The sequence below is a fragment of the Ovis aries genome, chromosome 5, assembly GCF_016772045.2.
Source record: "Ovis aries strain OAR_USU_Benz2616 breed Rambouillet chromosome 5, ARS-UI_Ramb_v3.0, whole genome shotgun sequence".
Taxonomy (NCBI): domain Eukaryota; kingdom Metazoa; phylum Chordata; class Mammalia; order Artiodactyla; family Bovidae; genus Ovis; species Ovis aries.
The window spans coordinates 27,323,283-27,348,839 of NC_056058.1; the positions used below are offsets into that span (position 1 = coordinate 27,323,283).

The 25,557-nt window shown below is 39.5% G+C and overlaps 1 long non-coding RNA gene across 1 annotated transcript in view; it reads right to left on the reverse strand.

Annotated features, from left to right (window-relative positions):
• Positions 1–14,056: 14,056 nt before the first annotated feature.
• LOC105611654 (uncharacterized) overlaps positions 14,057–25,557 on the reverse strand; it is a 36,651-nt gene continuing 25,150 nt past the window's right edge. The window contains exon 3 of the long non-coding RNA XR_001040371.5: positions 14,057–16,609. This is a non-coding gene — a long non-coding RNA (uncharacterized LOC105611654). The remainder of the gene's footprint in view (positions 16,610–25,557) is intronic.

A 25,557-nucleotide genomic window follows, 5' to 3' on the forward strand; every position in this document is an offset into this window, starting at 1 on the left:
TTTATTGACATGAGGAACATTGGGGAAGTAACAGGTTAGGACACGGGGGCAGGAGGAAGAGTTTTATTTTGAACATGTACATTTGAGAGCACTTCTAGGTATCTAAATGGAGATGCTGAGTAAACAAGCGCATACTGAACTCTTAAAGTCTGGGAGATAGATAGGTGAGGGTAGAGCTACTGGCATGATAAGATACGACGTGAAGATGAGATCCTTTTAAAAGTTTTCTGTTTCTTACATATGTCTTTTTTTCAATTTGTGTCTAGCTGCCTCCATTTTGTATTTTGGTTTGCAAGCAGTTTTCTTTGGAAAAGATATATTTTATCTCAGGGTCCTCTTGAATATCCTTTTTAGACATAAAGCTTTTCCAAGTTGAATGGGAACAAAGTAGAAGTACTAAGTGATAAATCCATTTGGAGTCTTGATGGCAGTAGTGAGTTGATGACAGTAGTCACTAGGCATTCCTTAAATACCAAGACAGTGAGGTCTAAATACAGGGACAGCCAAGTTATTCTTATTCTGTCTTAAGATACTTCCATTGGGTGTTTATATCCCACTATGGGCATATGTTCAATGATGTCTGTTGCAGTATGTCTATGATCCTTGTAGACAGAGACCTGTTTAATTAGCTTTATAGAGAGACTACTATTGTTTCATGTATGTGAGGAAGTGTAGTAAATAATATTTAACAGAGACAACGATAAATGAATCTAAATAAATAGCTCACATTTTTAAAAGGCCCTTCAAAATGTTTCCTTTATTAAATGTGAAATCCAATTTGTTTTCAGTATGCTTTTTCTTTGAGTTGCTGATAGTGTCTATTAACATTTTGTAAAAGATCTTTCATTCTCACACTTAGAGGAACGGAATTATTTTTATGTTACTTACTAAAACAGTCACTTACCTACTTTATCAACTAATGACTTATTCTGAATCAGCAGGAAAAAAAAATACTGTAACACCTGTGTATTTTTATGCAGTTGAGTGAACTGATAGATTTTTTCCCCATGTTTTAAATTTATTGTATTCTTCAGTTTTCCCAGTCTACCACCATTTCATCTTTGCTGGATGCTTCTAAGGAACATCATGTGGATTGTAACTTTGTAATTAAAAAATTGATAACAGCATTTCAACATAATTTTTTCAACATAATTCAAGACAATTTTTAAGGGGTCTCCCTGCCCACCTTTTTTCAATATGCTATCTAGGTTGGTCATAACTTTTCTTCCAAGGAGCAAGCGTCTTTTAATTTCATGGCTGCAGTCACCATCTGCAGTGATTTTGGAGCCCCCAAAATAAAGTCTGACACTGTTTCCACTGTTTCCCCATCTATTTCCCATGAAGTGATGGGACCAGATGCCATGATCTTCGTTTTCTGAATGTTGAGCTTTAGACCAACTTTTCGCTCTCCTTCACTTTCATCAAGAGGCTTTTAGCTCCTCTTCACTTTCTGCCATAAGGGTGGTGTCATCTGCATATCTGAGGTTATTGATATTTCTCCTGGCAATCTTGATTCCAGCTTGTGCTTCTTCCAGCCCAGTGTTTCTCATGATGTACTCTGCATATAAGTTAAATAAGCAGGGTGACAACATACAGCCTTGATGTACTCCTTTTCCTATTTGAAACCAGTCTGTTGTTCCATGTCCAGTTCTAACTTGCTTCCTGACCTGCATACAGGTTTTTCAAAAGGCAGGCCAGGTGGTCTGGTATTCCCATCTCTTTCAGAATTTTCCACAGTTTATTGTGATCCACACAGTCAAAGGCTTTGGCATAGTCAATAAAGGAGAAATAGATGTTTTTCTGGTACTCTCTTGCTTTTTCGATGATCCAACAGATGTGGGCAATTTGATCTCTGGTTCCTCTTCCTTTTCTAAAACCAGCTTGAACATCAGGAATTTCACGGTTCATGTACTGCTGAAGCCTGGCTTGCACAATTTTGAGCATTACTTTACTAGCGTGTGAGATGAGTGCAATTGTGTGGTAGTTTGAGCATTCTTTGGCATTGCCTTTCTTTGGGATTGGAATGAAAACTGACCTTTTCCAGTCCTGTGGCCACTGCCGAGTTTTCCAAACTTGCTGGCATATTGAGTGCAGCACTTTCACAGCATCATCTTTTAGGATTTGAAATAGCTCCACTGGAATTCTATCACCTCCACTAGCTTTGTTTGTAGTGATGCTTTCTAAGGCCCACTTGACTTCACATTTTTCCAGTGGTCATGTATGGATGCTAGAGTTGGACTGTGGAGAAAGCTGAGTGCTGAAGAATTGATGCTTTTGAACTGTGGTGTTGGAGAAGACTCCTGAGAGTCCCTTGGACTGCAAGGAGATCCAACCAGTCCATCTTAAAGGAGATCAGCCCTGGGATTTCTTTGGAAGGAATGATGCTGAAGCTGAAACTCCAGTACTTTGGCCACCTCATGCGAAGAGTTGACTCATTGGAAAAGACTCTGATGCTGGGAAGGATTGGGGGCAGGAGGAAAGGGGATGACAGAGGATGAGATGGCTGGATGGCATCACCGACTCAATGGACATGACTCTGAGTGAACTTTGGGAGGTGGTGATGGACAGGGAGGCCTGGTGTGCTGTGATTCATGGGGTCGCAAAGAGTTGGACACGACTGAGTGACTGAACTGAACTGAACTGCCCACCTACTTACTTGCAAGGCTAATCTAATATGATATCTGTGAAGAATGATCCAGCAGTAAAGAGTTTAGTACAAATTTCAGCTGAGATTGTTGATAGAGTAGGAATTAGCTAAAACAAATATAAACAAACAAACGACTTCATCTGCAGAAGTATGCATGTCAACCATGACTGATCACAATGCCGCACAAGAGACAGTGGTAGCTGGAGTAAAATTCAGTATAGCCAATCACTCTGTGAAACAGATCACTTGATTTACAAATAAACAGTCTGGTCTAGTGGCTTCCAAGGAGTTCCTGGATCTTAAAAACTTTATGTGACATACAATATATAAAACCATCACATTTATTACACATTTACTTGCAGCTATTGTAAGAACACTGGAAATTGTTCCAATCTAGCAATGAAAGGAACTAAACGTTAGGGTAGACATTCTGAAAAAGATTTGCAGCTACATGGCCTGAAGGCAGCAGAGAATTTGGGTTAAGAGCCTGCATTTGGAGATCTGCTTTTAATCTTGGTTTTTTCACCTAGGGAAAGAGTCACTCTGTAGCCTTCATAATTTCATTGACTCTCTTACATGCTATATGGCATGAATACTAGCTCTTACTTCACAAGGCTGTGTGATGGTTAAATTAGATATTGCAATGAGTTGCTTATTCCAGTTCTACACTCATAGAAAACACAGATATTACTTATTATTAACATCATTAATTATGTTGACTGAGGAATATAAGAGACAAGACTTTGAAAATGACCTAGAAACTCATATGAGAATGAAAGACCTTTTAGTTTACAAAAATTTAATAGAAATTATCAACAACTCAAAGTGAGAAAATATTAAGTCTCGAGGCAGGAGGTATTTTTTTCTCATATTCTTTTGAAATGTTTTTGTTTTATTGCAGACTTACCACTTCAAGGTTTTCTTCACTGCCCCCCAAATTATATAGTTGTTCAATTAATATTTATCCATCCTCTCTATTTATTAAGACAGATCAAGCATTTACTCCATGCCTCACCTGTGATAGGCAGTGATAATCCAAGAAAAAAACCAGGAAAAGTTCTATCATATAGCAATTCAGATTCATGGAAATAAATTGCTTGAGTAACAAGATAAATGCTCTAATTCAATACAAATAAAGTGTTAAGGGGACACAGAAAGGTGAGTGCTAATTCTGCAAAAGGAAGTAAAGAGAACTTGCCAAAGGAAGTGATATTTAAGCTGAGTACTGAGGTTTATCAGGTAGGCATGAATAAAAAAGGGCATTTCTGGTAGAGAAATTTATTGCATGCAAGGGTGAAAATAAAAGTTTTGGTGCCTTCCGAAAAAGTCACCTTGACATAGCTGGAAAGCCAGGTGGAAGAGTAGGAGGAGCCACCTGGACAGGTGAGCGGCACAGATGGTGTTAAGATCAGGGGTTTCAACTTCATCCTGTAGGCAAGACTCAAGCACTAATGGACTTGAGTGGAAGGGAAACAATCAGTAGGAAGTTTTGTCAAGAGCGCCTAGGGCACTGGGTAAAGCTCATGTTGGAAAGAAAGAGTTAAAGTAAGCAAGGAGACAAGCTGGAGATTGCAAGTAAGAAAGAGTTCACAGGAGTGTAAGGTTAGGCTGTGGTGGGTATGGAGAAGAAGTGGTCACTGAAATGCATGCAGAGAAGAAATCGATAGGACTTATTTTTTAGCTGTAGTATTTAGAGGAAAGTGAATCAAAGATAGTTTTCTCTTGGGTATACAAAGAGCAAGTTGAGGGACAAGCTGTTTCATTAAAATTTGTTTTAATGTCGTTCCTTTTGAATTGTAGTCTTGGTGGTTGCTGAGCTGTGTCGAACTCTTTCCAACCCCATGAATTGTAGCCCACCAGGCACCTCTGTCCATGGAATTCTCCATGCAAGAGTACTGGGGATCTTCCTGACGCAGGGATAGAACCCAGGTTTCCTACATTGCAAGTGGTTTCTCTCCTACATTGCAGGGAAAGTGAAAGTGAAGTCGCTCAGTTGTATCCGACTCTTTGCAACTCTGTGGACTGTAGCCCACCAGGCTCCTCCATCCATGGGATTCTCTAGGCAAGAATACTGGAGTGGGTTGCCATTTCCTTCTCCAACATTGCAGGGAAGCCCTTTATAATGCATATAATATAGTAAAAGGATTATATGTGTTTTTTTTTTGTTTTTTATTTTTTTAATTTTAAAATCCTTAATTCTTACATGTGTTCCCAAACATGAACCCCCCTCCCACCTCCCTCCCCATAACATCTCTGTGGGTCATCCCCATGCACCAGCCCCAAGCATGCTGTATCCTGCGTCAGACATAGACTGGCGATTCAATTCTTACATGATAGTATACATGTTAGAAAGCCATTCTCCCAAATCATCCCACCCTCTCCCTCTCCCTCTGAGTCCAAAAGTCCGTTATACACAGCTGTGTCTTTTTTCCTGTCTTGCATACAGGGTCGTCATTGCCATCTTTCTAAAGTCCATATATATGTGTTAGTATACTGTATTGGTGTTTTTCTTTCTGGCTTACTTCACTCTGTATAATCAGCTCCAGTTTCATCCATCTCATCAGAACTGATTCAAATGAATTCTTTTTAACGGCTGAGTAATGCTCCATTGTGTATATGTACCACAGCTTTCTTATCCATTCATCTGCTGATGGACATCTAGGTTGTTTCCATGTCTTGGCTATTATAAATAGTGCTGCAATGAACATTGGGGTACATGTGTCTCTTTCAATTCTGGTTTCCTCAGTGTGTATGCCCAGCAGTGGGATTGCTGGGTCATATGGCACCTCTATTTGCAATGTTTTAAGGAATCTCCACACTGTTCTCCAAAGTGGCTGTACTAGTTTGCATTCCCACCAACAGTGTAGGAGGGTTCCCTTTTCTCCACACCCTCTCCAGCATTTATTGCTTGCAGACTTTTGGATCGCAGCCATTCTGACTGGTGTGAAATGGTACCTCATTGTGGTTTTGATTTGTATTTCTCTGAGAATGAGTGATGTTGAGCATCTTTTCAAGTGTTTGTTAGCCATCCGTATGTCTTCTTTGGAGAAATGTCTATTTAGTTCTTTGGCCCATTTTTTGATTGGGTCGTTTATTTTTCTGGAATTGAGCTGCATAAGTTGCTTGTGTATTTTGAGATTAGTTGTTTGTCAGTTGCTTCATTTGCTATTATTTTCTCCCATTCAGAAGGCTGTCTTTTCACCTTGCTTATATTTTCCCTTGTTGTGCAGAAGCTTTTAATTTTAATTAGATCCCATTTGTTTATTTTTGCTTTTATTTCCAATATTCTGGGAGGTGGATCATAGAGGATCCTGCTGTGATGTATGTTTTGCCTATGTTCTCCTCTAGGAGTTTTATAGTTTCTGATCTTACATTTAGATCTTTAATCCATTTTGAGTTTATTTTTGTGTGTGGTGTTAGAAAGTGATCTAGTTTCATTCTTTTACAAGTGGTTGACCAGTTTTCCCAGCACCACTTGTTAAAGAGATTGTCTTTACTCCACTGTATATTCTTGCCTCCTTTGTCAAAGATAAGGTGTCCATAGGTGTGTGGATTTATCTCTGGGCTTTCTATTTTGTTCCATTGATCTATATGTCTGTCTTTGTGCCAGTACCATACTGTCTTGATGACTGTGGCTTTGTAGTAGAGCCTGAAGTCAGGCAAGTTGATTTCCTCCCGTTCCATTCTTACTTCTCAAGATTGCTTTGGCAATTCGAGGTTTTTTTGTATTTCCATGCAAATCTTGAAATTATTTATTCTAGTTCTGTGAAAAATATGGCTGGTAGCTTGATAGGGATTGCATTGAATTTGTAAATTGCTTTGGGTAGTATACTCATTTTCACTATATTGATTCTTCCGATCCATGAACATGGTATATTTCTCCATCTATTAGTGTCTTCTTTGATTTCTTTCATCAGTGTATGCCAATAAAATGGACAATGTGGAAGAAATGGACAAATTCTTAGAAAAGTACAACTCTCCAAAACTGAACCAGGAAGAAATAGAAAACCTTAACAGACCCATCACAAGCACAGAAATTGAAACTGTAATCAGAAATCTTCCAGCAAACAAAAGCCCAGGTCCAGATGGCTTCACAGCTGAATTCTACCAAAAATTTCGAGAAGAGCTAACACCTATCCTACTCAAACTCTTCCAGAAAATTGCAGAGGAAGGTCAATTTCCAAACTCATTCTATGAGGCCACCACCACCCTAATACCAAAACCTGACAAAGATGTCACAAAAAAAGAAAAGTACAGGCCAATATCACTGATGAACATAGATGCAAAAATCCTCAACAAAATTCTAGCAATCAGAATCCAACAACACATTAAAAAGATCATACACCATGACCAAGTGGGCTTTATCCCAGGGATGCAAGGATTCTTCAATATCCGCAAATCAATCAATGTAATTCACCACATTAACAAATTGAAAAATAAAAGCCATATGACTATCTCAATAGATGCAGAGAAGGCCTTTGACAAAATTCAACATCCATTTATGATAAAAACTCTTTAGAAAGCAGGAATAGAAGGAACATACCTCAACATAATAAAAGCTATATATGACAAACCCACAGCAAACATTATCCTCAATGGTGAAAAATTGAAAGCATTTCCCCTAAAGTCAGGAACAAGACAAGGGTGCCCACTTTCACCGCTACTATTCAACATAGTTCTGGAAGTTTTGGCCACAGCAATCAGAGCAGAAAAAGAAATAAAAGGAATCCAAATTGGAAAAGAAGAAGTAAAACTCTCACTGTTTGCAGATGACATGATCCTCTACATAGAAAACCCTAAAGACTCCACCAGAAAATTACTAGAGCTCATCAGTGAATATAGTAAAGTTGCAGGATATAAAATCAACACTCAGAAATCCCTTGCATTCCTATACACTAATAATGAGAAAGTAGAAAAAGAAATTAAGGAAACAATTCCATTCACCATTGCAACGAAAAGAATAAAATACTTAGGAATATATCTGCCTAAAGAAACTAAAGACCTATATATAAAAGGATTATATTTGAATAATCTGTTTAAATATGTTTATGGGATTTTTATGTTCAGAATTTTTTTTTTTTTTTTACTAGTAATGATACATGATGAAAAGGTTTAGAGAGCACTGCCTTAGTAAAACCTCTGTGTTTGGATAAAACTGGTGCTATTAAGGGCAACATTTTCCAATTATCATTCTAAAAGCTATGCAACATGTTTTAAAGAATTGCTTTCCATTCCCTCAAAGGCTTACAGCCTGAAATAGGCCTCTCTAGCTTCTTACTTATTATGTAATGTAGACAGTAAGAAAGGCACAGAGACTTTTCTGCTTGGCTCCACTATATGTATATACACATATGTACACACCTATGTATACCTCAAGTGTATATATATATATTTGGCTGCATCAGGTCTTAGTTGCAGCACGGAGGATCTGCGTTGTGTCTTGTGGTTTCATCGGTGTGTCACATACCATCTTTTGTTGTGGCTCATGGGCTCTCTAGCTGTGGCGCATGACTGAGTAGTTGGGGCCTGTGGTCTTAGCTGCTCTGCAGCACGTGGGATTTTAGTTCCCTGACTAGGTATCCCATCCACATCCCTGGCTTTGCAAGGCAGACTCTGACCATTAGCCCACCAGAGAAGTCCCTTGTCTTTCAACTCTGTGAAAACCATCAACCTAAACTAAGGAAACTGGATTTTTTTCTTACCCTTTTCCCTTTTGCTTGACAGTTTTAATAGACAAATGAGCTGTGCATTTGGACCCAAGCAGAAAGAACTGAACCAACATATGAACTAAGTGAATAAGCCATCAGTGTATGTGTGTATTACCTAGCGGAGTGGGAAGAAGAGGCAGGTCCTCAGCATATGAACAGTGTGAATCTGGAAGGAGGGATGGATGGTACTGCCAGAATTCAAGTTGCTAAGTTTCGAAGACAGGGAGGATGTCACTGGGGAAGACTCAAGGGGTGATGGGGATTTCTGTGGTGTGCTGAATGGGATTTGGAAGGAAGAGGAAGGGGACCGGCTGAAGCTTGCAGAGGATAAAACCTGTAATTTAGAGCTAATCTGCCCCTCCCCCTTACCTCCACCTTTCTCTTTGCTTTCGCTCTTGACATTTTGCCTTGAAACAACAATAAACTGATTGATCTTACTTCAAAAGTAGTAGCAGAGGTTTTCTACTATGCTGGAAATTTCTAGGCTCAGCTTGCTGATAAAAGTAATAATAAAAGAAATAATACACAACTGACAAAAGTTTTAAATGGAACAAAAAAAGTGGATAGCACTGCCAGAAAATAAAGAAGCCCTTTTAGCTGGGTATTGGGCAAAAGGAAAGCATTCAGTTTAGCTCAGTTCAGTCACTGAGTTGTGTCGGACTATTTGAGACCCCATGGACTGCAGCACACCAGGCTTCCCTGTCCATCACCAACACCTGGGCCTTGCTCAAATTCATGTCCATTGAGTCCATGATCCCATCCACCCATCTCATCCTCTTGTCATCCCCATCTCCTCCTGCCTTCAGTCTTTCCCAGCATCAGGGTCTTTTCCAGTGAGACATTTCTTCCCATCAGGTGGCCAAAGTATTGGAGTTTCAGCTTCAGCATCAGTCCTTCCAATGAATATTCAGGACTGATTTCCTTTAGGATGGGCTGGTTTGATCTCCTTGCAGTCCAAGGGGTGCTCAAGAATTTTCTTGAACACCACAGTTCAAAAGCATCAGTTCTTCAGCACTCAGCTTTTTTTATAGTCCAACTCTCACAGAAAGCATTAGTCAAGGTTATTCAAGAAACTTGAAATCTAGTTCAGAATTGTAAGGAGAGAGTCAATGAGATAGTAGTTAACTGAATAGATGGCGCAGGGAAAACAGCAAAAAGGTACTTTGTCTAAGTGAATACCTACGTGAAAATCTGAATAGAAGAATTCACCAAGGTAATAAACCAGAAATATACATAGTGAACACCCATTCTACATGCTTTTCCAAGAGAGGGAAGTATGTAAAGATGTGTAAAGTATGTGTCAGAGTGTAAGGATCTGGTTCCATCAGGCTTCTTTCAAAAAGACAGGCTCTAGACAGAAGTCTGAGAACAGTCTGAGCTAATCTGACATAGAATAAGAGTTGCTGAATGGATTCAGTGTGAAGAAAAGTACCTCTTGACCAAATCGACTAACACAAGAATATGAAAAGTAGATGACTCCATTTATGTTTAGACATTTGAGTTTTACTCATGCAAATAAGAACATTATCAGAGGTTAACAGAAGAAATGCTAAAATATTAGGAGCTTCTTTTCAGTGTAATACATGGTTTCTGGGAATGAAAGTTCGAAGAACTCAGCAACAGATGCTCAATACATAGCCTGGTACACTTTATATTTCATAAAGATCTGCACCTGGGAAAATGAAAAGAGGAAAAAAAAAAGAGGAAAAATCCTATTTTTTTCAAAGGTCATTAGGCATAAACTCTGTTGGGGAGGAGACATTCCACATAGCTCTATATTCCTCTGGCAAAGGAGAGAACAGAGGTTAATTTGAGGATTTGGAAGTCATACCCAAAGGAGACAGTCAAAATGTTTTCAGACCTCAGGCAGAGGGCAAAACACATGCCCAAGGAGTGCTTCTTAGGTTTATACAGCTTCACTGTAAGCGCTGAAGCTGATGCTACCAAAATTCAAGGAGCAGCAGAAACAGTAGTTTAAAATAACCAAAATGAACTCTTCCATCACCAGCACTGAGTTATTTTCTTATAAAGAAATAAACAAATCAACCTAACATCGCTCCTGATGCTTCTAAGGATAGTCTTCAATATAGTATGTCTTAAGATAGTTGGCTTTTTTCTATCAGGGGCTACGAGAAACGCCATCACAAACTCAAAAAGGTAAATCCTACAAAGGGAATGTAGGTATTTCGTGAGATATTTCACAATTAAATGCATGAACTACCTGATTTTTAAATAGGAGTTGATCTTACCCCTCCTGTGGTAGTGACATCAGCCAAGAATTAAATGTCATATTTCCATGAACACAGAAATTGACTTTTAAATTGCTGTTTGAAATATAATTAGCACTTCTGTGCAAGCTGAGAGACCCAAACTCAGGTGCACATTCAAGTGGAAAATGCTGCACCATTAGGGTAAGTGTTGATTCGTATCAGATTAGTGGTTTCAGTCCAACCCTTCCTACCTAATACTACGGGCTAGAAATACTCTGTGGGTGAATTGTCACTGGCTTCTAGGCAAGTGTGAGTCACTCAGTCATGTCCAACTTTTTGTGACCCCATGTGCTGTAGCCACTAGGCTTCACTATCCATGGGATTCTCCAGACAAGAATACTGGAGTGGGTGGCCATGCCCTCCTCCAGGGGATCTTCCCGACCCAGGGATTGAACCCACGTGTTTTATGTTTCCTGCATTAGTAAGTGGATTCTTTACCACTAGTGCCACCTGGGAAGTCCCTTCTTTTGTGGCTCAGCTGGTAAAGAATCCACCCACAATGCGGAAGACCTGAGTTCGATCCCTCGTCGAACAGATGGTGCCTGGCATCCATTTCCACATTAACAAGAAGTGCTAACCGTGCTAGGTATCACACTGGTAGTGAGCCATGTAATCTTGGTGACTCAGCCGCTCCCCTGCTACCAGCAAACCGTGTTGAGAAACAGCAGTTAGTCTTTGTTTACCATGCTAGCATTTAGAATTTGAATAAATTGCCTTTTCAGTGTACTAAATTGTTCCTGGGAGATTGGAAATAGTGAACACAGCTTCCCCGGGCATTGAGTTGGTAAACAGGTGATAGCCAAGACATTAGAAAAATGTGAGCCTCTTGAAGGGCAACAAACCAAATTATCACAAAGACTTGTTTCAGTTCCCATGTTTTTCCCCACCAGTGGGGAGCAAGAAGCGATCACCTACTTGTTCTTTGATTTTTTCACTTTCTTTAAGTATAGTGCTTAAACATATGGCTCTGCAGCATAACTAGCCAGTTTTGCATCTGGCACCTTTAGGAATAAGGCAAAATTACCTATTCTATCTATGTATCAGTTTTCTCCACTGTAAACAGAAATTTTAAAAAATCCCTGAAAGAGTTAAATTTGTGAATGTATGTAAGGCTCTTTGAACATAGTATTAGCTTATGTTCGCTGTTACTATTCATCAACAAAGATTATTTTTGTACTAATTAATACAGTCCTTGTGAGTCACAAGGAAAATATAATCTCTGTAACAGAGAATCTGCTTTTAATCATGACATGCATACCTTCTTTCATTTAAGCTTCTTAACATTTTAAGTAAATTTTCAAGGTATGTATGAATATATGAGTCAGCCTATCTTTGTGTTAACATTATATGTGCTAACATTATATCTGATGTGTTAACGTTATATCTGATGATAAATGGGGCAAGAAAAGTAAAGATGGAATCCTATAGGCAAGTGAAAACTCATCTTAGTATTTCATGTTCTTAAATAGTCATGAAGGTTCTTTGAGTGTGTGCTAAGTCACTTCACTTGAGTCCTACTCTTTGCTACCCTGTGGACCATAGTCCACCAGGCTCCTCCATTCATAGGATTCTCTAGGCAAGAATACTGGAGTGGTTTGCTGTACCCTCCTCCAGGGGGTCTTCCCCACCCAGGAATTGAACCCAAGTTTCTTGTGTCTCCTGCCTTCATAGGCAGGTTTTTTACCACGAGTGCTACCTGGCAGGTTCAGTTCAGTTCAGTCACTCAGTCGTGTCCAACTCTTTGTGACCCCATGAATCGCAGTACACTAGGCCTCCCTGTCCATCACCAACTCCTGGAAACTCACGTTCATCGAGTCAGTGATGCCATCCAGCCATTTCATCTTCTGTCGTCCCCTTCTGGTCCTGCCCCCAATCCCTCCCAGCATCAGTCTTTTCCAATGAGTCACCTCTTCGCCTGAGGTGGCCAAAGTACTACTCAGGCAAAGAGTTGACTCATTGGAAAAGACTCTGATGGGAGGTTCTTAGTAAGAGTCAAATGAGAGGGAGAAACAATGCCCCTTGTCTTCTTCAATAATAATGCTAACTCTGTAGCTAAAGAATGAGGATTCTTGCAAACCATCCTCAGTTACGTTCCACCAGCCCTTATGTATCTTCCTTTGTCCCATCACTGTCTCTAGTCTTTGCCTTGTGAGTATCTTTATCGTTGCAGTACCAATGAAGATTCTTTCCGTTGCAAGGGGCAGAAATACCAATTCAAGGAAAGACAATTTACTGACCGAGGTACATGTAAAGGCCAGGGGTTGGGTGTTTTGAGTACAGCTTGATAACATCATCAGGACCTTAGGTCTCTGCTTCTGTCAACTGTTCTCCTATACAAGGGTTTCCTTCTCAGGCTTCACATGGTGGCAAAAATATCTGCCAACAAATCTAGGCCCACAGTCTCTCAGACTTGACTCTGCCAGGAAAGACGGTGTCCCTCTCTCTCAGCAGTATCAGCAAAAGTGCCATTGCCGCTCAGTGGTGTCTTGGACCACATGTCCACTCTGAACCAGTCTTGGTGGTCAGAGAAAGCAATCCTTTGGGTCCCGAGTCTGAGTCACAGAGCTGCCCCTGGAGCTGGGAGTGAAACGAATTCCACTTGAAGCATGAACCTTAGGAGCAGGATAAGGAAAAACAGAGGAAAATTAGTGCTTCCTCATCAACATAGAGGTGAGTGGGCAGCAGACACAACACTGGCTCACTCTACCCATCCTGTAGCTCAGATCCTGCCAGATCCATCCTCCAAGCCCCAAATGACCCTTTCTACCTCTTGCATAAAATCCAAAGTTTGTATGTGGCATTCCAGGCTTTTGGCCTTTCTAATTTATTTCTTACCATGCCTCCTTTTGCATTCCTGGCTCCAGTTTATTTTCTAAGCGTCTCCATTCTCTTTCGACTTTTGATTCCCTGTCTCCCAACCAACTTATTGATACTCCTTATATATTGAGTGTCCAGCTCACATGCTACCCCACAACAAGCCAGTGAAGTCAGGGTTATTGTCTTCATTTGTAGACGAGGACATTGAAATGTGAAGAGGATAAGGAACTTGCCTGAGCTCGGGTTCTCATCAGATGTCCTGGATCCAGAACCCTTTTAAAATGAACTCTGTCATGGGTGGAAAGATTGACACCTTCATGAAACTGTATCCCACATCAACATCAGATACATGAAACCATGTATATAATAGAGGGGATGTGTTATACTTGGGATTTGGTTCCCCTGATTTTCTTCACAAGAATGTGATATTTTTCACTGAAAGAACATTCCTGCTGTGGCTAGTTTGTAAAATGTGATGATCTTGCAGATTAGTGAGAACTACGCATAGGTTTTGAAAAATTAAGACATGGTCTATATTGTAAAACTTCACCATCTCACTAATTTTACTTTAAAGGTAAAAAACATTGCATAAATGTGTTAAATGCTCGTTCTCTGCAATATGTTAGATACCGAAAGGAAAACACAGCATAGATCACAGTCTCAAGTTGTCTTGTTACGGAGGTACAGTTGTAAACAAGTTCAACATCGTTTCATCGTGTGTCCGTCTTAGAATTCCAAAAAGGTAGTTGATTTTAGCTTTTATTTGGCTAGGGGAAGATAGTTCCAACAAAAACTAAAATTGAAAATGCCTTCACTATTGTAGGTGAATGGATAGTTATTATAGTAATACATTTAACATTCAGCCATTTTCCCACTCAACAACTATATTTCAGGCACTCTGCTATGCAGTGGATATAATGTGGTGAACAGAGTAGATATGGTCATTGGCTTCATGGCACTTATCTTAGAGGAAGATGACATTACATAAAAACACAGCTGAATTTATAATTGAACATGCTATGAGATTGCTATTAAGGAGGGCAGCCGAGGGCAGTGATACAGAATATCAGAGGGGCCATAAATATGTGGGAGGCATCAGTTCTCTAGGAAATGCTTCTCAATCTGTTACCTAAGAAAAAGGAGCCGAGGGTACAATGTTCCACATTAAAGGACTTGTAGAGAAGGTTGCTGATGCCTTAAAGAACTTGGTACCCTCAAGGAAAGCCAGGATCTGTAGAAAGGGTCCATGTCGACTGAGTGGCTGGAGACGAGGTTAGAGGGGAAGAAGAGTTTGAAATATAGGGCCTTGTGACTTGGAAGAGGCATGGACTTTAAGGACTGTGGGAAACCATTGGCAGTTTGAAGCAGGGATGTTGTTATTTTTCAGTTCCTCAGTCATGTCTGACTCTTTGTGACGTCATGGACTGTAGCATGCCAGGCTTCCCTGCTCTTCACCATCTCCTGGAGTTTGCTCAGACTCAATGTCCATTGAATCAATGATGCCATCCAACCATCTTGTCCTTTGTTGTCCCCTTCTCCTCACGCCTCAATCTTTCCGAGCATCAGGGTCTTTTCCAGTGAGTCAGCTCTTCGCATCAAGGGGCAAAAGTATTAGAGCTTCAGCTTCAGCATCAGTCCTTCCAATGAATATTCAGGGTTGATTTCCTTTAGGATTGACTGGTGTGATCTGCTTGCAGTCCAAGGGATGCTCAAGAGTCTTCTCCAACACCACAGTTCAAAAGCATCAATTCTTTGGCATTCAGCCTTCTTTATGGTCCAACTCTAACATCCATGTATGACTACTGGAAAAGTCCTCACTTTGACTGTATGGACCTTTGTTGGCAAAGTGGTATCTCCACCTTTAAATAAACTTTTTATATGCTGTCTAGGTTTGTTATGAGTTTTCTTCCAAGGAGCAAGTGTCTTTTAATTTCATGGCTGCAGTCACCATTTGCAGTGATTTTGGAGCCTAAAGTCTGTCACTGTTTTCATTTTTTCCCCATCTGTTCACCATGAAGTGATGGGACCAGATGCCATGATCTTCATTTTTGAATGTTGAGTTTTAAGCCAACTTTTCACTCTCCTCTTTCACCTTCATCAAGAGTCTCTTGAGTTCCTCTTTGCTTTCAGATATTAGGATGGTATCATCAACATATCTGAGGTTGTTGATACTTCTCCCAGCAATCTTTTTTTTTTTTTTTTTAGTTTTTTATTTTTTAAATTTTAAAATCTTTAATTCTTACATGCATTCCCAAACATGAACCCCCCTCCCACCTCCCCCTCCCAGCAATCTTAATTCCACCTTGTGGTCATTTAGCCTGGCGTTTTGCATGATGTACTCTTCATATAAGTTAAATAAGCAGGGTGACAATATATAGCCTTGATGTACTCCTTTGTATTCAGGTTTTGGCAGGATGATTCTGTGTGCCATGAAGAGGTGACCAAGCCTTCTAGTCACGAGCGGGTTGTCCAGTGAAGGGCTTGGTGAGGGCAAGAGATGGAAATGAAGAGAGATGGGCATATGGAGAACTATTTGAGAGGAAGTATCAAGAATGATGTCTGTATGTATATCTGTGGCTGATTCATGTTGATGTATGTCAGAAACTGACACAAAATTGTAAAGGAGTTATTCTCTGTTAAATAAATAAAGAATCTGATAATTAAAAATAAATAAAAAGAAAAAGAATGATGTCTAGGTTCTCATCTTTATTTGCCAGAAAGTTTGAGATACTGTACCTAGAAATCACTGTTTAGTTAGATCCTTTGAGAGGTTGGGTAAGTAGTCTGATCCATCCTAAAAAAATTTTCATAGCAGATGCTCTCTACTGGATGCCCCTTCTAGTTTTGGGTAAGGTTCACATACAAGAACTTCCTGTTGATTCTGTGGCTTCCAGAGTAGAATCTAGTCTTTCCCAAACTGGTCCTTTCCTGCCTCCATGTTGTTTTCCTCTCCATTTCAGGCTGAGAACCAGCTGGAGAAACAGATGCTGTCTGTGCTAAGAGGTTTCTGTTCAAGTCTTGACATTTACTCACATTCTATTAGAAGGGTCTGCTACACTCCCATCTTCAGGGTCTCTCCAGAAGAATATGTTGCCAGGCTTTCTCCACAAATGTTAGTTCTGTCCTCTTGAGCACTAAATATTTTTTCTCCTGGCCAGTCTCTTTGTCTAGGAAGAACAGACATGTAAAACCCATATTTTAGCACTGTTCTGAACTTGTATGGGATATATTATTTGTACAGTGGACTGATCATCTTTTCCCATATCCCTGGTTCTAGACATAAACATTGTGGATTGATGTTGCTATGTCTAAGAAATCCTAATTTCATTTTAAGAAGATATTATTATGATTAAGTCCTCTCAAATAGCATCTGCTTCTTGTATAAATTGTTCTGATTTTACAAAATTGAGAGGTTCACAGATCTCTCTCATGAACATTGTTAGCTATTGATTATCTCAAGAATACTTAAGACAGACATTATTATTACTATTGTTATACAAGATGATTGAGACTTAGGGACTGAGGTAACTCTGCAGTGTTCTACACCTAGAAGTGATGCTGTAGCTCTCATATTCATGGCCATATCCCACTTTTTTTTTCCCTTACAGAAACTTATTTACTATAAGAGGTAAGGAGGTTATATTTTGAGACATTTTGCTCCATTCTTTTCAAGTATAAAGCTGTTTTGTATCATGGCCTCCAGAAGTACTTATAGCAAGTGCTCTAATGGTTCCAAAGGCAGTCATTGAAAGCATTAGAGCCAAACACTTAGTGTCTAGAAGGGTTCATTTTCTTTTCACCAAGAAAACCTCTGTTCAAAGAGCAGCAGGCTACTCCTCAGGCAGCTTACAAATTTGTTTCTTAAGTTACTGCAAGAAATAGGAAAAGAGTATAAGCTATGTACTCCTGGGAACAAAATTCTGAGTACAAGTTCTGCAGCCAATAGGTCAAACAGTTTTATTTTCATTTAGCAAAGGCAACATTTTCTATACCAAATGTCATGGCCACCCACATCAGCTCAAGGGAGCATGTAACCCGTTAGGATGACCTCTGATTTAGAATGCACAGCACTGCTCCAGAAAAATCTCATCTACTTGCTTCCAATGGGAATATAAAGTCTTGTTCAAGTTCATGTTTTTGAAAGCCTGTTGCATGAAAACAAGTGAAGTCTTTGGCAATGAAGCAACATTTTTAGTAGCTCCATAGAGTTGTATTATTATTTAAGTGTTTTTTAAAAAACATTTTAATATTACATTTTGAATAACATAGAAATGCATACCTGAAAGCCTAACTCTGAGATGTTGCAGATGAGACTCTTCCAGATAAAGTAATTTGCCTGAGGAAGATGGCTGAGCTAGAACGTGAGTCCAAACATTCTCTGCTCCCCTTCATGGCCAGGAAGGGTTAGAGTCTACAGCAGTGACGGGTATATGTTAATGGAGGCAAACCTGCATTAGCTGCTCAGCCACCAAATAAGTGCAGAACCCTGGGTGACCTCTTACTTTCATTTTTTACTTCTTAAGATTTGATATACAATCCAGTTTGGATCCCCCCTGAAGTATCCAAGTTGGACTGAGATGAGGTGTTTTTCAGTCTGTCAATTCTGTTTCAGGAAAGTTCACTGTGGACCAGAGTCAAGCATTGTATCCTTTTTTAAAATTGAAATACAGTTAATTTACAAAGTTGTGTTAAAATAAATGGTCAAGTGATTCAATTATATATTCTTTTTCAGATTCTTTCCCATAATAGGTACAGGATATTGAGTATAGTTCCCTGTGCTACCCAGTAGGTCCTCTTTACCTATTTTATAGAATCCCAGGGACAGCAGAGCCTGCTGGGCTGCTGTCTATGGGGTTGCCCAGAGTCGGACACTACTGAAGCGACTTAGCAGCAGCAGCAGCAGCAGCAGCAGCAGCAGCAGCAGCAGCAGCAGTGTGCATATGCTAATCTCAGATTCCTAATTTATTTCTTCTTCTCCTCACCCTGCTGTCCCCTGTGGTAGCCATGAGATTGTTTTCTGTGTCTGTGAGTCCATTTCTGATTTATAAATAAGTTCCTTTGTATCACTTTTTAAGATTCTACGTATAAGTGATATCACATGAAATTTGTCTTTCTCTAATTTTCACTTAATAAGAAAATGTCTGGGTCCATCCATGTGGTTGCAAATGGCACTATTTCATCCTCTTTATGGCTGAGTAACATTCCATTTTATACATGCATCACATAGTCTTTATCCATTCACCTGTCAGTGGACATTTAGGTTGCTTCTGTGTCTTGGCTGTTGTAATAAATCTAAACACAGATTTGCCTTCCCTGCCTCCAGTGCTTTTGCCAAAACTACCATCCATGAACTTACAGAATGTCTTATCCACCATCTTTGCATTCTATGTATCATTGCTTCAAATCAAGGAAACCACTTCACAGCAAATGAGATGTAGCAGTGGGCCCATCCTCATGAAATTTGGGGATCTTATCAAGTTCCCTATCATGCCTGAAGCAGCTGCCTAGATAGAGTGGTGGAATGGCCTTTTGAAAACTCAGTTACAATGCTGGATACTTGATAATACCCTGCTAGGCTGGGCCATTGTTCTCTGGATTCATGTCTTCTGAATCACCATGATATATGGTGCTGTTTCTCCCACATCCAGGCTTTATAAGTCCCAGGAACTCAGGGGTACAAATCAGAGTGGCACCACTGACTATTATTCCCAGTGATACACTAGCAAAATGTTTGCTTCAGTGTCCATGTGACCTTGTTCTGTGTTGGCCTAAAGGTCTTAGTTCCAAAGGGAGAAATGATTCCACCAGGAAATAGAACAGTGAATCCATTGGACTCAAAGTTAAGACTCACCTTGTCCTCTCTGGGGTCCTCGTTCCTCTGAGTCAACAGGCAAAGAAATATATCTGTTAAAGTAATGGCTGAGGGATTTTAGCTGATTACTAAGGAGAAATTGAGATACTAATACACAGTGGAGGTAAAGAAGAGTGTGTCTGGAATACAGGAACTCCCTTATGGCACATCTTATTACTACCATTCCCTGTGATTAAAGTTGAAGGAAAATTACAACTCAATTCAAGCAGCCTAACCTTCAGATTTTGAGCTTGTCCTCCCCAATACCAAATGCCCTAAAATAAATGTGTGTATCTATGTAGCTGTATATCTCTCTCTCCATATTTGTATTTATACATCTTACATATTATCGGTTAGTTCAGTCACTCAGTTGTGTCCAACTCTTTGCGACCCCATGGACTGCAGCACACTAGGCTTCCCTGTCCTTCCTTGCTTAAACTCATGTCCGTCATTTGGTGATATCATCCAACCATCTCATCCTTTGTTGTCCCCTTCTTCTCCTGCCTTTGATCTTTCTGATCATCAGCGTCTTTTCGAATGAGTCAGTTCTCCACATCAGGTGGCCAAAGTATTGGAGCTTCAACTTCAGCATCTATCCTTCCAATGAATATTCAGGATTGATTTCCTTTAGGATTCACTGGTTTGATATCTTTGCTGTCCAAGGGATTCTCAAGAGTCTTCTCCAGCACCATAGTCTGAAAGCATCAATTCTTTGGCACTAAGCCTTCTTTATAGTCCAACTCTCACATCCATACATGACTAGTGTAAAAACCGTAGCTTTAACTAGATGAAGCTTTGTTGGCAAAGTAATGTCTCTACTTTTTAATATGCAGTCTAAGTTTGTCATAGTTTACTTCCAAGGAGCAAGTGTCTTTTAATTTCATGGCTATAGTCACCATCTGCAGTGATTTTGGAGCCCAAGAAAATAAAGTCTGTCACTGTTTCCATTGTTTCCCCATCTATTTCCCAGGTGATGGAACTGGATGCCATCATCTTCGTTTTCTGAATGTTGAGTTTTAAGCCAACTTTTTCACTCTCCTCTTTGACTTTCATCAAGTGTCTCTTTAGTTCCTCTTCACTTTCTGCCATAAGGGTGGTGTCATCTGCATATCTGAGGTTATTGATATTTGTCCTGGCAATCTTGATTCCAGCTTGTGCTTCACCCAGCCTGACATTTTGCATGATGTACTCTGCATATAAGTTAAATAAGCAAGGTGACAATATACAGCCTTGATGTACCCCTTTCCCAGTTTGGAACCAGTCCATTGTTCAATGTCCAGTTCTAAGTGTTGCTTCCTGACCTGCATACAGATTGTTCAGGAGGCAGGTTAGGTGGTCTGGTATTTCCATCTCTTTAAGAATTTTCCACAGTTTGTGGTGATCCACACAGTCAAAGGCTTTCTTGTAATCAGTGAAGCAGATTTTTTTGGAATCCTCTTGCTTTTTCTGTGATCCAGTGGCAATTTGATCTCTGGTTCCTCTGCCTTTTCTAAACCCAGCTTGGACATCTGGAAGTTCTCAGTTGACATACTATTGAAGCCTTGCTTGGAGAATTTTGAGCATTACTTTGCTAGTGTATGAGATGAGTGCAATTGTGTGGTAGCTGGAGCACTCTTTGGCATTGCCTATCTTTGGGATTGGAATAAAAACTGACCTTTTCCAGTCCTGTGGCCTCTGCTGAGTTTTCCAAATTTGCTGGCATGTTGAGTGCAGCACTTTAACCGCATCATCTTTCAGGATTTGAAATAGCTGAACTGGAATTCCATCACCTCCACTAGCTTTGTAGTGATGCTTCCTAAGGTCCACTTGACTTCAGACTCCAGGATGTCTGGCTCTAGGTGAGTGATCACACCATCATGGTTATCTGGTTCATGAAAATCTTTTCTGCATAGTTCTTCTGTGTATTCTTACCACCTCTTCTTAATATCTTCTGCTTCTGTTAGATCCATACCATTTCTGTCCTTTATTGTGCCTATCTTTGCATGAAATGTTACCTTGGTATCTCTAATTTTCTGTAGATCTCATTTTCTAGGAAAGACTAGAAGTCTTTCCCTTTCTATTTCTTTTCTCTATTTCTTTGATCACTGAGGAAGGATTTCTTTTCTCTCCTCGCTATTCTTTGGAACTCTGCATTCAGATTGGTGCATCTTTTCTTTCTCCTTTGCCTTTAGCTTCTCTTCTTTTCTCAGCTATTTGTAAGGACTCCTCAGACAACCATTTGCCTTTTTGCATTTCTTTTTCTTGGGGATGGTTTTGATCACTGTCTCCTCTCACAGTGTTAACCTCCGTCCATAGTTCTTTAGGCACTCTTTCAGATCTAATCCCTTGAATTTTTTTTTTTATCACTTCCACTATATAATCATAAAGGATTTGATTTAGGTCATACCTGAATGGTCTAATCGTTTTCCCTACTTTTTTCAATTTAATTCTGAATATTGCAATAAGGAGTTCATGATCTGAGCCACAGTCAGCTCCTGGTCTTGTTTTTGCTGACTGTGTAGAGCTTCTCCTTCAGCTGCAAAGAAAATAATCAGTCTGACTTTGGTATTGACCATCTGCTGATGTCCATGTGTAGAGTCTTCTCTTATATATTATATATAAATATAAATATTTGTATACAAATCTCTGTTTCGACAAGCACATGCACACTACCCATTTGATTGGTACTTTTTCTTTGGAGGACTCTGATATACCTGTAAATTGTAAAACCAAAATTAATTTCCCTTTTCCTCTTTATTTAGTTACAGTTTAATTGCAAAATAATGCATACTTATTTTAACAAGTCCAACAGTATCGAATTGTAGAAGTAAAATGTTAACAATTTTCATTCCTGTTCCTCTGTTGTGTATCCTTCCATACCTTTCTTCACAGAATACACACACACACACACACACAGAGATATATACACTGCTATTCACATGTCTTGAATTTATTGTTTAAAATGGTTACACTTTACATAGTACTTGTAACTTGGTTTTTTTTTTTGTTGTTGTTGTTGTTGTGTTTGTTTTTTTAAATTATTGTATTTATTTATTTATTTTTTACTTTACAATACTATATTGGTTTTGCCATACATTGACATGAATCCTCCACGGGTGTACATGAGTTCCCAATCCTGAACCCCCCTCCCACTTACCACCCCATGTCATCTCTCTGGATCATCCCCGTGTACCAGCCCCAAGCATCCTATATCGAACATAGACTCGCGATTCATTTCTTACATGATAGTATACATGTTTCAATGCCATTCTCCCAAATCATCCCACCCATCCTCTCCCTCTCCCGCAGAGTATAAGAGTCTGTTCTATACATCTGTGTCTCTTTTGCTGTCTTGCATACAGGGTTATCATTACCATCTTTCTAAATTCCATATATATGTGTTAGTATACTGTATTGGTGTTTTTCTTTCTGGCTTACTTCACTCTGTATAATCGGCTCCAGTTTCATCTCTCTTATCAGAACTGATTCAAATGTATTCTTTTTAATGGCTGAGTAATACTCCATTGTGTATATGTACCACAGCTTTCTTATCCATTCATCTGCTGATGGACATCTAGGTTGTTTCCATGTCCTGGCTATTATAAACAGTGCTGCGATGAACATTGTCTCTTTCATGTGTCTCTTTCAATTCTGGTTTCCTCAGTGTGTATGCCCAGCAGTGGGATTGCTGGGTCATATGGCACCTCTATTTGCAATTTTTTAAGGAATCTCCACACTGTTCTCCATAGTGGCTGTACTAGTTTGCATTGCCACCAACAGTGTAAGAGGGTTCCCTTTCTCCACACCCTCTCCAGCATTTATTGCTTGCAGACTTTTGGATCGCAGCCATTCTGACTGGTGTGAAATGGTACCTCATTGTGGTCTTGATTTGCATTTCTCTGAGAATGAGTGATGTTGAGCATCTTTTCATGTGTTTGTTAGCAATCCGTATGTCTTCTTTGGAGAAATGTCTATTTAGTTCTTTGGCCCATTTTTTGATTGGGTCGTTTATTTTTCTGGAGTTGAGCTGCATAAGTTGCTTGTATATTTTTGAGATTAGTTGTTTGTCAGTTGCTTCATTTGCTATTATTTTCTCCCATTCAGAAGGCTGTCTTTTCACCTTGCTTCTAGTTTCCTTTATTATGCAGAAGCTTTTAATTTTAATTAGATCCCATTTGTTTATTTTTGCTTTTATTTCCAGTATTCTGGGAGGTGGATCATAGAGGATCCTGCTGTGATGTATGTCGGAGAGTGTTTTGCCTATGTTCTCCTCTAGGAGTTTTATAGTTTCTGGTCTTACGTTTAGATCTTTAATCCATTTTGAGTTTATTTTTGTGTGTGGTGTTAGAAAGTGATCTAGTTTCATTCTTTTACAAGTGGTTGACCAGTTTCCCAGCACCACTTGTTAAAGAGATTGTTTTTACTCCATTGTATAGTCTTGCCTCCTTTGTCAAAGATAAGGTGTCCATAGGTGTGTGGATTTATCTCTGGGCTTTCTATTTTGTTCCATTGATCTGTATTTCTGTCTTTGTGCCAGTACCATACTGTCTTGATGACTGTGGCTTTGTAGTAGAGCCTGAAGTCAGGCAAGTTGATTCCTCCAGTTCCATTCTTCTTTCTCGAGATTGCTTTGGCAATTCGAGGTTTTTTGTATTTTCAAACAAATCTTGAAATTATTTGTTCTAGTTCTGTGACAAATACTGCTGGTAGCTTGATAGGGATTGCATTGAATCTGTAGATTGCTTTGGGTAGTATACTCATTTTCACTATATTGATTCTTCCAATCCATGAACATTGTATATTCTCCATCTATTAGTGTCCTCTTTGATTTCTTTCATTAGTGTCTTATAGTGTTCTATATATAGGTCTTTAGTTTCTTTAGGTAGATATATTCCTAAGTATTTTATTCTTTCATTGCAATGGTGAATGGAATTGTTTCCTTAATTTCTTTTTCTACTTTCTCATTATTAGTGTATAGGAATGCAAGGGATTTCTGTGTGTTGATTTTACATCCTGTAGCTTTACTGTATTCATTGATTACCTCTAGTAATTCTCTGGTGGAGTCTTTAGGGTTTTTATATAGAGGATCATGCCATCTGCAAACAGTGAGTTAGTTTTTGATGTTATGAATAAAAATGGGATCCATTTATATTATATTTTTAATTTCCTTGCTCCTGAAATAATCAACCATATTTTCATGTGGTTAAGAGCTGGCTGACATTCCTTTTTGTGTCACTTGCTTCTTCATTTCCTATGCCCATTTTTTATGGCATTACTTCCCTTTTTAAAGGAACAATGTCTGGGAGACTTTCCTCTTTCCTGAGCATGGCCTTTCAGTCTACATAATGTGTTCATAGGTGTGAAGAGGGACTTCTCTGATAGCTCAGTTGGTAAAGAAGTTGCCTGTAATGCAGGAAACCCTGGTTTGATGCCTGGGTTGGGAAAAGCCCCTGGAGAAGGGATAGGTTACCCCACTCCAGTATTCTTGGGTTTCCCTTGTGGCTCAGCTGGTAAAGAATCTACCTGCAATGCAGGAGACTAGGTTTGATCCCTGGGTTGGGAAGATCCCCTGGAGAAGGTAAAGGCTACCCACTCCAGTATCCTGGCCTGGAGAATGCCATGAACTGTATAGTCCATGGGGTCACAAAGAGTCAGACACGGCTGAGCAACTTTCACTTTCAGGTATGAAGGAGTGCAGTTACTGTTTATATAGATCATTGCAGTTTGATTGCCTGACACCATCCTCTCACACCCAGTGAGAAACAAAAGGATCTGAAGGAAAGAGGTGATGTGGTGAACCTTGAAATTTCTGTTGGTGACACGGGAGCTAAGAAATTCTAAAGAAAAATCATCTTATCAACTCCCTCAAACTAGAAATGTGTTTAGACTGCAATATAGATCGAACGTCCAGCTTGCAGAATTGCAGAATTTTCCAATTTGGTGTTGCTCCAGGTTAAAAAACATATCAGCTGAAGAATGTGAATTGGAATCATTTGCCATCCGTTCCTAATATAATGACTGATTTCCCACTCTGGATACAGTGAGCTGCAGGCAATGGGTTTGAACTGAGTCCAAGTGGAAGGGGGCCAGACATATTAAATTTAAAGCCTCTATTGCACAACTCCCTACAGAAATTGTGCAAATAATGTAGCTGAAGTGCTTTCTGCATGCTGCGTAACCCAACTTTTGGCAACCTGATTAATTCCTTGCCCTTTCCTATAGCATGCACAGTTAGGAAATGTACTAAAAGGTGACAGAAACCATAATAGAATCTGTCAGGTATTA